This window comes from Gopherus flavomarginatus, chromosome 2 (genome assembly GCF_025201925.1).
Source record: "Gopherus flavomarginatus isolate rGopFla2 chromosome 2, rGopFla2.mat.asm, whole genome shotgun sequence".
NCBI classification, from domain to species: Eukaryota; Metazoa; Chordata; order Testudines; family Testudinidae; genus Gopherus; species Gopherus flavomarginatus.
In genome coordinates, this window is record NC_066618.1 from 159,296,462 (window position 1) to 159,306,601 (window position 10,140).

A 10,140-nucleotide genomic window follows, 5' to 3' on the forward strand; every position below is an offset into this window, starting at 1 on the left:
GGCTGAGCTTCCCAGACAGCATCTGGACTGAGTGCTGTGAAACTTTTATTCACAGCCATTTAGAACTGGACACATTAAAGAAGAGTTCTTGCAAGTACCTTAAGCTCTGAGTCATCACTAAACACCATAGGTAGTAGATGTGTTTTTGTTCCACTTATATAGCAAACAATCATAACATACATCTTCATAGGCATTTACTCAGACCCAAATGAGTGATGAAAATCTTCCCAAAAAACTGAGGAAGTTAAAAAAGGTCACTAGCAAGAAAGGGTTAACTAAAGGTGTATTGCAGCTTTGAACTAGCTGAAAAAGGAATGCACATGAAAACAATACATGAAACTCATGTTTAATTGTAATGTTTGCTTTCTGCTGGATGATCTCATAGGTCAAGAGACAAGGAACATTCTGAATGTACAACATACCTGGATTTTAGTCTAGTTCTCTGGATTTACACCTCTAGGGTGAAATCTTGGCCTTCTTGAAGACAAAGGGGGTAGTGTCTCCTCATGGACAGAGCATTTGATTGTGGTGCAGAAGACCTGGGTTCTGCTGCTGGGTGACCTCAGGCAAATCACTACCCCTCTCTGCCTCAGTTTCCCCTTCTATCAAGTGGGTCTAATGCTACTGCCCTTCTTTGCAAAGTGCTTGGAGATCTAGAGGTAAAAATGCGAAGTATTAGTGGACAAAACTGACATTAATTTCAATGGGGCCAGGCTTCTACCCCTGAGACTGACAACCAAGAATCTTCAAAGAAAATTCTCATAATTAAATTATTTGAATAATGTTGAAGGAAAACTTGGCATCTGAATAAAGGTTTGTGGGTTTTCTTGGTCTGTTTCACTCCTCTGAAGGACCATTAATTGATGGTTTCCTTTCCTGTTTCATTTCTCTTGGACTTGTCATAGAAATTAACATGCAGGGGAAATGTGGATAACAGTGGGAAGTGAAAAAGCAAGTTTTTTTTTTTTTGTTACTCATCATCCAAAAATAATTCAGACTTGTTCTGATTCATGATCAAGGTTATTGATGTGCAGGAGCCTTGAGGATAGAATAGGAGGAGTGTTACATGCAGAGTGCTTATGTGAAACTGCTACTTCTAGGCAAGGTTAAAGGTATAATGGAAAAAAATACCCCAGGACTTCAATTAATTTCTAAATGATTTAGTGCCAGACCGACAGTACAGATTATCGAGGCCCTTTCTTTCCCCACATATGAAGTACAGACAGGGCAACAGCACCCCCTATGCTCTTCCACTAATGGACCTCCAACTTCATGTGATGGGGAGGAAGATGAAGGTTTAATTCCCAGCTTTGCCACAGACTTCCCCTGAGACAAGTCACTTCCTCTCTGAGCTTCAGTTCCCCACTGGGAAAAACAGGATTGTAGCACTGCCCTGCCACACAGGGGTGTTGTGCCCACATAATGACAGGAACCATATTAATACCTTGGAGAAATAGGTGCAGGGTCTATGAATAGAAGTCACTCAAGAAGATACATACCATGAACTATCACTACAGCCACAGGCCGTGTCTGGGATTAGAACAGCATGATTCTGCTCCTCCCCTTCCTGAACTACTCAAGTGTGTGTATATTCCTAGTTCTCCTAACAGAGCTCAGTCTCTCCTCCCTGGTAGGGCAGATCTTTCTAGTACCCTCACATTTATTGACAGGAGCACTCAGATTTCTGGCACCAAAAAGGGACCAAACCAGGCTGCTGCTGTAAAGATTCTTTTTTAATTACAGTGGAGCTAAATCAGAGCCTAGGAGGCTTGTTTACAGTGAAGCCAAATGAATATCCTAAATTGTTTCATCTACTGTAATGTGGAAAAATCTCTCCCTTGGAGAGAATAGGCAGTGGTGGCTAATGCACAGATCACTGAACTGGAACTCAGGACCTGAGCTGTATTCCTGGCTCTGCTGCTGGGTGATTGTGGGCAAAGTTCCGTGCCTCGGTTTCTCCATCTGGAAAATGGGCATAATGATCTTGGCCTTTTTATAAAAAGCTTTAAGATCTATGGATGAAAACTGCTATATAAAAATCTAGTTATCATGAGGCTCCTAGGCAGCAAAAGGGTTCTTACCTCAACCCCAACCCTTGAGCCAAAATCTGTCACTCCCCCTCCAGATTCTAATTTTGCAGTTTAAGTCCATCTTTCTTTCTGCAGTAGAGACACCAAAGAAATAAGCATCTGCAGTGAAGATGAAGGGTGAGCACTGTTTTTCAGCGATCGGAAGTTTTAAGGTTCCCCTCTTATGAAAATATCTGTCTGAACTGCCTGGATGAATAGCTAGATGATCATAATGGTCCCTTCTGACCTTAAAGTCTATGATGACTCTACAGATAAGCCTAAACTGGCCCTAGCCTCTTATGCTTTTCTTCCATGGCTTTCTAAACCTTCCGTAACAATTGTATTTTCTTCTTCTTAAAGTTGCATTTGACTTACATATGCTTTGTGCAGTATCCCATCACTGCCAAAAGACATGGCTGAATCTAGAGTTTAATGGAGCTTCTCAGTAGAACATAGATTTGTCACTTAAAAATAATGGCTCAGAGAAACTGTCCCAGATTGAGGTATCAGAGGTGGTTTTGGAACAAACTGATAAATTAAATAATAAAAAAAAAATCACCAGGACCAGATGGTATTTACCCAAAGAGTTCTGAAGGAACTCATATGAAATTGCAGAACTACTAACTGTGATCTGTAACCCATCAGTTAAGTCAGCCTCTACACCAGATGACTGGAGAGTAGCTCATGCAATGCTGATTTTTCAAAAAGATTCTATAGCCAATCCTGGCAATTACAGGCTGGTAAGACAAACTTCAATGCCAGACAAAGTGTTTGAAATTATAGTAAAGAACAAAATTATCAAACAATATGTTGGGGGAAAAGTCAACACAACTTTTGTAAAGGGAAATCATGTCTTAATCTATTGGAATTCTTTGAGGCGTCAAGAAAAAAAAAACACATGGCCAAGTGTGATCCCATTGATATAATGTACTTGGACTTTCAGAAAGCCTTTAACAAGACCTGTACCAAAGATTTAAATAAATTAAGTAGTCATGGGATAAGAGGGAGGGTCTGTCATAGCTCTGTAACTGGTTAAAAGATAAGAAACAAAGTGTAGGAATAAATGCTCAATTTTCACAATGAAGAGAGCTAAACAGTGAGGTTCCCCCAGAGAGCTGTACTGGGACCTATGCTATTCAACATATTCATAAATGATCTGGAAAAGGAGGTAAACAGTGAGGAGGCATGATACAAAATTACTTACATTAGTTAAGTGCAAAGCAGACTGAAGAGTTACAAGGGGGGGGTCTTACTAACCTGAGAGTCACCTGGGCAACAAAATGTCAGATGAAATTCAATGTTAAGGTCAAAGTAATACATGTGGAAAACAATCCCACCTATACATATAAATCAATGGGGTCCAAGTTAGCTGTCTAGAGATCTTTAGCAATCTTGGAGTCATCATGGATAGTTCTCTGAAAATATCCGCTATAACTGGACAACAGAGGATGGATCACTCGATAGTCATCCTGTTCTCTTCACTCTCTGAAGAATCTGGCACTGGTTGCTGTTGGAAGACTGGACACTGGGCTAGATGAACCATTGCTCTGACTCAGTGTGGCCATGTTTATGTTCTTATGGTCAGAGATGCTGTGGAGAAGCTATTGCCCATTGTGGGACTTTTCTGGGTGAAATTAGTCACTGTGCAGAGGAGCAGCACAAAGTCTCCGAATCGGTTAAATCTCATAATGAGGCTTCAGTGGGGACATTAGCCCTCTGTATAAGGGTGAGTTTCAACCTCCTTGAACAAGAAGATTTCACTCTCCGGGGCTGTCAATTTCACACACATTGCTGCCTGAGTTTATCTAACGAGCTTAAAAGTATAGAGCACAGAATAATAAAGAATCAAAGATGTGCATGTACGGAGAATTCGGTTTCAGCTGGGATACGACAGACTGTGGGAGTTGGTTCTGCACATGACTTGGCTTTGTCAGCCTCAATTGTCCAGGCTTCAGTAATATCCCGGTAAAATGGAAGCCAGGCCACAATCTTGTCCAAGAAGCAGGTCAAAGAGTATTTGGAATGTGAATATAGCTTGCAACGTTCTTAAAAGTAAAAAGGTCCTTTCACTGGTTTGAGACAACTGGCTGAAGTTATGCAGATTACTATGCAAAGAGTCCTGCAGGTTCATTTTTGTGGGCTAAAACTAGAGATAGCCCTGAGCTTCAGAGCTCAGAAGTAGATTTCCCCGAAGTTCTAGGATATTTGGATCCAGGGTTTCTAGTTTGGGCTAACAAGGGCAGAGAGCATTAGGTTGGAAGAGGAAACTACCCCAAGCAAGGTGAAAATCATAGGTCTAATGTTTTCTTTTTTCCAATTTGGTGTCCGACAGAAGGAACAAAAGGTGAAAGAAATTTCCTAAGAAATTACAGACTACGGGTTTGTTGCCCTACACAGGTAGAGGGATGTGCATTATGGTAACTTCTTAGTGGTTTACATCATTTTGGTACCAGCCTACTATCATAAAAGTTGATGACAGCACTATCCAATTTAACATAAATACCCATTTTTCAAGGCACTGACTGAGTCCCTTAATCCCATATTGCAGCTAGGGGTCAGCATCAGTGCAATGGGCGCATCCAGTCTCTGCCCATAACTTGCCATAGCCTGGGTGCTGCTCAATCATACAGAAGGAGATACAGGAAGAGGAATCTGTGCTCCCAGGCTAAACATGGCTTTTTGCAGCCCTGCGAGGTAACTGCCTGCATACATCCATGCATTTCATGTTCAAGACCCAATTTTGGAGCCTCAAGAAGTTCAGCTAAGCCTCTCTCTGAATGCTTCTCTGAACTCAACCTAGAAGTTCCCACCATCACTCCAAACAAGGGGCCAGTTCCTCAGCTGATAAAATTCAGTGAAGCTCCACATATGTCAGTGAGGCTACGTTGAGTTACATCACCCAAGGATCTGCCCCAAGGTGTCTCACTAAGGTGCTCCTCTCAGGTCAATTTACATATTAATTCACAGAGGCCATGACATTTTAAGCCATTGGATCGCTAGTTCTTTCCTTCTGCGGTTACCTTCCCTTCCCACTAGGAAGATTCTCCTGTGGTACCCCACCCCACCTTCCAGTGCCCCCACTGCCTGGTCCTCAAAATGGTTCCTTTTTCAGACCACATGTTTCATGCATGGGCCAAAGTCTTAGACCATCCTTCCAAGGATATGCACCATACATCACTGGTTTATTCTCTTCCTCTCAGTTTACCCATGTATACACTCACATGTATGCCAACCCTCAGGTATAAGTTGACTCTCTAAGTTAAAGGGGGGGGTCCCTATAAAAGTATATGACTTGGTATAAACCAAGGGAATTTTACAAGAATTCATGATAACAATACCACCGTTGGTGAAATTCTTGATCCCCTTGGGGTTTATAAATACCAGCAAGATTTATCTTACCCAGGTAGCATGCATTCCTTCTCCATTTGGGGCTAGGCACCTTTCCTGGACCAGATTCTTGTGTATATAAGATGAGTATATCTCATAATTATTACCATGGCTACTATTAATGTGGTATTTATGCCACTGTATCCTTCAAAGCCATCTTGTTCCAGAAGCAGCATGGAGGTGATTGTGTCTTAGGCCAACCCATTCTCTAGGATATACATAAATAGCTGGGATATGCAATGTGCTCCATAATGGAGGAAGCAGGTTGTTCTCTGATGCATTGGCCGGTACAGAATGTGGCCATGACCCCACCTCCTCCTCACCCTCCTCCTTCGGTGACTTGTTCCCAGGATGAAGAGGGAGACAGTAACTGAGTCAAGCAGGTCTTATGCTCTCCAAGCTACAGGAACAGCTATTATTTTTTACACATCATTCTATTACAGCAGTGCCTGGACTCCCCCATCAGGGATCAGGTCCTGACACAGGGAAGACCACCTCCTATCTTCTGAGTATCACTGCCTAGCTTGTTCTTATGGTCCCCTAATCACAACTACACGCAGATTGTTTCTCTCTTGCTTTGGAAGTGATGACTGAATGTGCATGCAGTGAAAGGGGAATGTTCCCCGGGCATACAGCAGAAGGAGACTTGCACACAGCTCCCAGCCTCACTACCTGCATTCCCCTTACTTCCTTCTCCATCCCAAAAATATATCCTCCCAACTACTGGGAAAAGTTCCCCCACCCCCATCAGCCTGGCAATTGCCACCCAAGCATCAGTAATCCCCAGCGGAAATGAGTTAATTGACCTCATTTAAGCCTGCGGCCTTCCTTGTGCTGCAGTGACTAGGGTGCTAAAGCTACCCCCCTTTCACAGGGCCCAACTGTGTTAGGCAGTGCTTGTGAACCTAGGCTGGGATTTCCTAAAGGTGCCTGGGGAAGTTAGGTGCCAAACAGCTTTTGAATCTCAGCCAAGTTCCTTTGAAAAATCTCACCTGAATTAAAAAGAATGTCCCTGTCACAAAAATCTCAGGTCTCAATGTCTTAGATGTACCAGGTAAGGCGATTGTCTTGCATGCTCTTCTCCCACATAGCCACACAAGTGCCGCCACACGCTGGCCCTTTAAGTGTATGATGTAAGTGTAAGGGGGGGTTGGGGGAGTGGAAGAAGAATGAATCCATTAGTTACAAGCCTAGTAACAGGACTCTTATTGTAACATAAACCAGCTGTTGTGATTCTGTTCTATGGTCTTGGGAGCATATGGCCATGATCAGACTCTGAAAGAGATATAAATAGCTATGCAGAAGTAATTCTAATCAAAGACACATCCATAGTCCAGACTGACCGTTCATTGGTAAACACCCGCTTAGCTTGCACAAGCTCTTGGGCTTTGTCACATTAACGGCAGCTGTGACGATACAAAAAAACATTGGTCTGTTTCTTTGCAGAATCTATCTCTATTAATCTGACTTTCTAATGCCTACTAGAGCTGTAGATTGGGAACCAAGAGCCCTGGATTCTATTCCTGGCTCTGCCACTGGTCTGCTGGCTGACCTTGGGAAAGTCACTTCACCTTTCTGGGCCCATCTCTCTTCCTCTATAAATTGGGGAGAATGATACTGACCTCCATTAGAGTGTGTTTTGAGATCCACTGATGGGAATTGCTCTCTCAGAGCTAGGTGTTATCACTAATAGTTTTTTGGTTGTTTGTGGATGGGTATCAAAACACAAATCTATTGTAAGCTGAATGGAGGTAGTGGGCTCAATTTGTCTCCGATTCAGTGCATGTACCTTCCCTGAAGTCCTTGCATGAGGTCAGTGAAAGGATGTATGTTCTATTAAGGATAGGGCACTAGATTTGGGGTTCTATCCCCAGTTCTCCTATGCCATCTTGGCAAGTCACTTCACTGTTTTTCCCTCCCACCCCTCTCTATTTATGGTAGCCATAAGTTCTTCGGGGTAAGTGTATATACAGAGGCTAGCAAAATGAGACCTTGATCTTGGCTAGGACATATTTGTATGGTGATATGGCCTAATACTAAGAGCCTGATTTTGCAAGCCCTCTGTGGGTAGATCTGTTGGAGCCAAAGGGAGTTTTGCCTATGTACAGGCAAATGAATGTATTGTCTAATCAAACCACCATCTAGACTTCTTAGTTCAAGTGCAGTGCCCTGTCCATTATACCATCCTTCCTCCTAAGGGTGTCAGTTCTCCTTTTGCTTGGGGGCAGCTGCTTGCACGACTTGGATTGTAAAGGCTTTTGAAGAATGAGACGTGCCATTATTCCACTCTTCAGGCCTTTAAACTGCTACAACTAACTCTGCATGAAATTGACTCCCTTGGCCCTATTTTGAGGGCTTAAATGGGAAGTGGGTGGTGCATAGGCCAGGGGAGTGAAAAATCTCATTGAGAGTGAAAATGAAATGTTAGGTGTTTTCAAAACAATAATGGCATCTGGAATTATTTCATGCACACAGTTATATGTAGAGACCAGATAAACTGCCCCATCTGAGAGTTCTTCTCGGCAGTACCAGTGAGCTTTGGAAATACGGTTGCATTCCATATGCATGACTTGCTTGTTCAGATGATCAGCAAGCCAGGATCTCAGGCTGGCCGAATGAATCCAACCGGCCTGAGTTTTGTTTTAACTAAGCTCACTGACGATGATTCATCGGCCAGTGTGCATCACATGTTGCTCTTTGTGGCAGGGATTTTCATTGACTATGTGCCTGTACAGCATCCAGCACTATGGGGGCCCAATTTCCATCAGCGCCATCAGGGTGTACCACAAAATAAAGGTTAAATAAGAATAACGTTCTTCACAATCCTTCCAGTCCCCAGTAACAAGCCCGACGTGAACGTGCAGGAGAGATTGGCTTCATGCATTTTCATATTCAACATCCCCTTTTGCAAATGCCTTCTCTACCCCTGCTTCAGATAACAAACTATTTCTTTCAGGAAACCTTTCTACATTACAGTGCATTCGTTGCTTAACTGCTTAAGCCTCAAAAATCTCTCTTCTTGACCACTGTCCCTTGTATGACTGAGGACTTGTCTACAAGGGGAATATTTACAGCGGAGTACTTATGCTGGGGCAAGTCCCTAGTATAAACACGCCATCTTGAACCAGGATAAGCCACTTATCTCCCTCGGTCTCTCTCCACCCCCAAGAATGATGATATTCAAAATAGCAGCATCTTTCCACTCAGCTCCCCTGCCACACACTTTTCCCTAATTAAATTCTGCGAAAGCTTTGGTTTATGGTTGCTTCTCAGCAACAAGAGCTCTCATTTAATGTCTCAAAGAAATGAGCACAGAATGTGACATCAGGATGACCTGAGTTCTATTCCAAGCTCTAGCACGTCCTGTGTGACCTTGGTCAAGTCACCTCTCTCCAGCGCCCTCTGTGGGAAAGTGGGATAACAACCTACCTCTCTGGCATGACGGGACAATGAGTGAGTTGATTTTTTAGATCATGTCCATTGCTATATACACACCAAGTATTCTCGTTCTTTTGCTCTGTAACATATAGTGAATTAAAGTCGGATAGCTCTGCAAATAACCCCCCCCCAAACACACACACACTTAAAATTGCAACAAGCGAAGTCAGACCATGGTCTCTTGCTCCAGCAAGCATCCTACTTTGCCAAAGAGTTGCCATCAGAGCCACCAACACAACATTAAAGAATCACAATTAGATATGGCCAACAATTCAAAAAGGGATTCACGAGCGTTTTCATTTCTCTGTTAGACATGGAGTTACTGTAGCTGTTGTCCACGAGCACTGGGATAACATCTGGTTCTTCCTTCTCTTTTTTAGTGGGGGGAAGAAGGGGGAACAGAGTTGTGAGAGTCTTCACATAGCCCAAAAGTTTTGTGAACTTAGGTACAGATGATAATTAGCTCTATTCATCCTTGGTCACTAAATGCCTGCTCTGGCTCTCATCAGCTCAGTGTAAATCAGAGAAACTCCCCTGATTAGCAGGCAACAGGTTTAAAACAAACAAAAGGAAGTATTTCTTCACACACAGCAACCAACCTGTGGAACTTCTTTGCCAGAGACTTTTGAACTCTGTTATAAGGAACTAGATAAGTTCACAGAAGACAGGTCCATCAATGGCTATTAGCCAGCGTGGGCAGGGATAGTGTCCCTAGTCTCTGTTTGCCAGAAGCTGGGAATGGGTGACAGGGGATGGATCACTTGATGATTATCTGTTCTGTTCATTCCCTCTGGGGCACTTGGCATTGGCCACTCAGAAGACAGGATACTGGGCTAGATGGACCTTTGCTATGACCCACTGTGGCCATTCTCATGAGATAAACCAGTGTAAAATCATTGTGAACAGGTGAGATCAGTATCAGGCCTTAAGCAAAGGATCCTAGAGTCAATGGAAAGACTCATTGCTTTGAATCAGGCCCTAAGAGAACAGTTAAACCTGTGTGTGTCTAGCTAGCCATCCGCATACCCACCCTCTATCTGGATTCTTATACCTATCAAGATGGCCTCAACACTTCAGGTAGACAATCTGGAACTGTAATTATATAAAAGAGGTCCTAATTCTAAAGATCCCTTTACTCCATTTTGGCAGCATAAAAAGGCTACGAAGGGAGTACATTATATTGATGCCTATTTCAAGGTCTCTTCTTTGTCCTAAGTATAACAGAGTCTGACCCCAGATTTAAAAA